Source organism: Babylonia areolata, chromosome 11 (assembly GCF_041734735.1).
Source record: "Babylonia areolata isolate BAREFJ2019XMU chromosome 11, ASM4173473v1, whole genome shotgun sequence".
In the NCBI taxonomy this organism is placed as follows: domain Eukaryota; kingdom Metazoa; phylum Mollusca; class Gastropoda; order Neogastropoda; family Buccinidae; genus Babylonia; species Babylonia areolata.
Genome location: NC_134886.1, coordinates 14,295,242 through 14,297,741, shown reverse-complemented (window position 1 = coordinate 14,297,741; position 2,500 = coordinate 14,295,242). Strand labels below are relative to the sequence as shown.

At 39.4% G+C, this 2,500-nt stretch overlaps 1 protein-coding gene across 1 annotated transcript in view; it reads right to left on the bottom strand.

Moving 5' to 3' along the window:
- Nucleotides 1-2,500, bottom strand: part of LOC143287558 (urease subunit alpha-like) — a 91,322-nt gene that overhangs the window by 83,345 nt on the left and 5,477 nt on the right.

Sequence of the window (2,500 nt, the reverse complement as noted above, 5' to 3'; positions counted from 1 at the left end):
GGACCACCACCCTCCCCCACCCCTCCCAGCTTTTTCATTCCTAAACGTTTTGTAGAGCAGCTGGAAAATACCTCTTGGACATGTGAAATGTGAAAAATCCTGCCAAACCTGTCAAGCCATTCAGACATTTAAATCTACGTGTCATTTCTTCTGGTGGTGTTACTTTATTTTATGTTGTTTATAAGACATGGGGAGGCGGGTGGGAGGGGGTGGGGGAGGCCGGGGGGGGGGGGGGGGGATTGTGTGTGTGTGTGTGTGCTTGAATACATGTGTAGAGGAATAAGCACAACTGGTGCTTTTGGACAGAGATGGGGAGACAGAAAAGCACCGAGATGGGGAGACAGAGAGGCAGAGACAAAGAGAGACAGAGACAGGCAGACAGACAGGACACACACACACACACACACACACACACACACACACACACACACACACACACACACAGGGAGGGGGGGGGGTAAGAGATGTAGTAGCAGTAGTAGTAGTGTAATCATTAATCATCTTAATCATAAACTTTTTCATCATTATGAAAGGAAATTTCCAGAGCGCGTTATCAACAGAGCACTCAAATCGCAAATATCGAGGTCTTCAACACAAAAATAAAAGATCTCTTAAAACTCCACTGTATTAAAAGTGTGTTAAATCCATAGGCTGAGATGTCTTCAATGTATACATAATGAATTCAATGAATCTACACACACTCCGTGAATGAAAAGTGTATTTACTCTTCGTCGCTGAGAACAGCGGGTGGATTTGCATAGTTCTTATCCACAGGTATATATTGAATCATTCAACAGTCAGCCAGACCGTACGTGCTCCACGCACAATGGCAGGGTCTGTTTATCTTTGGCAGCTGAGGCTCACACCTATATAAGTTCTTTCACGCCAAAGATTTTAAGCCATTAACAACAACAACGACGACGATAATGATAATAACATTTATAATCATTATGATAAAGATAATCAGAAGAAGAAGAAGGTCAGCATTAAAGTTCACCGCAGACACATACACATGCGTGTACTCTCTCTCCACTCACCCACCCCCACCCCACCCCACACATAAACACACAACGGAATGAGGCTTATTACATAGACTTACAATGACTGTAGATGTGAGCAAATGATTGTAAAAATATTCATCATAATACACACTTGCACGCACGCAAGATGGTGATGATGATGATGATGATGATGATGATGATGATGATGATGATAATAATAATAACTGTGATTGTAATGGTGAAGATGTCAGTGACGTTAAGATGATGGTACTGACAACTGGTTAAATCGGTATACACACTTCGGCATATTAATTTTTTGCTGAATATCCCTGCCTGTCTGTCTTTCTCATTTCATATAATCAAATGGTTTTAGTGTGTTCGTGTATATACACATCTATTTATTACACATATAAATCAATACGTGTATGTGTGTATGTTATCATATTTGTGCATGTATTTTGATGAAAATGTGTGTTGTTGTTGTCTTCAATTTAACGTCTTTCCACTTGAAGTGATATTAGACGAAAACAAACAAACAAACAAAAAACGTGGGGGTAGGGGCTGTGAGAGGGGGAGGGGTAAAAGTGTGTGTATGTGTGGAGGGTGAATAGGGAGAGACAACGCTAGGAAAAATGGAAACGTTATAAACGCCAACATCAAACAAATATAACATCTATAACAAATGTCCTATAGGACTATGCAGCAAACCTTCAGCAATAACAAATAACATATTGGAATTGTTAATAACACATTCAAAAGAACTTTTGGTGTAGTCTGGCAAAAAACATTTTAGATTCTGACATTCGAATATTACATGGTTGCTAGAAATATGTTCTCCACATATGCATCTGACATCTTTGCTGAACTTTGTTATAAAAGCGTTCAGTTTTGAAATTGTGTGTGCATGCATGCGCATGCATGTATAGGCCTGTGTGTAACAGTGTACCAATCTCTTCTATAATCTTGGCTTTTTTGTGATTGCGTTGATTCATATTTCTCTTTGCCCCGAGGGCAGGATGTACAGACACATCTATATGTTCATTCAACCTCCCTAATGAAACAAATTCTCTCTCTCTCTCTCTCTCTCTCTCTCCACATATAAATTATATATAAACATATACGTATAAAGAAATTAAAACGTAATTTGTACTGGCAGAAGGTATTTGCTCGAGTCACTTGAAAAGAAAGAGCAATATGCTTGGGAAGATATCACAAATTATGAATATACATCATGCGAAATTTCATTTCGCTTTATTTTCGTTTATACACCACTTTCTTCAAATGATCTGTCTGTCAGTCTGTCTGTCTGTATCAATCGGTTGTTGAGATGAAAAGTGTAAAGACAGTGCTTACATGTAAATGAACAAAGCGTAAGACAGAAAATGATGATTCCGATTCTCATGTTAGTGTGATTGCTTACAGGAGGTAGGTGGCAGAATGGTTAAGACGCGTATCTGCCAATACGGTGTACGTGAGGGTCTGGGTTCGAATCCCACTCT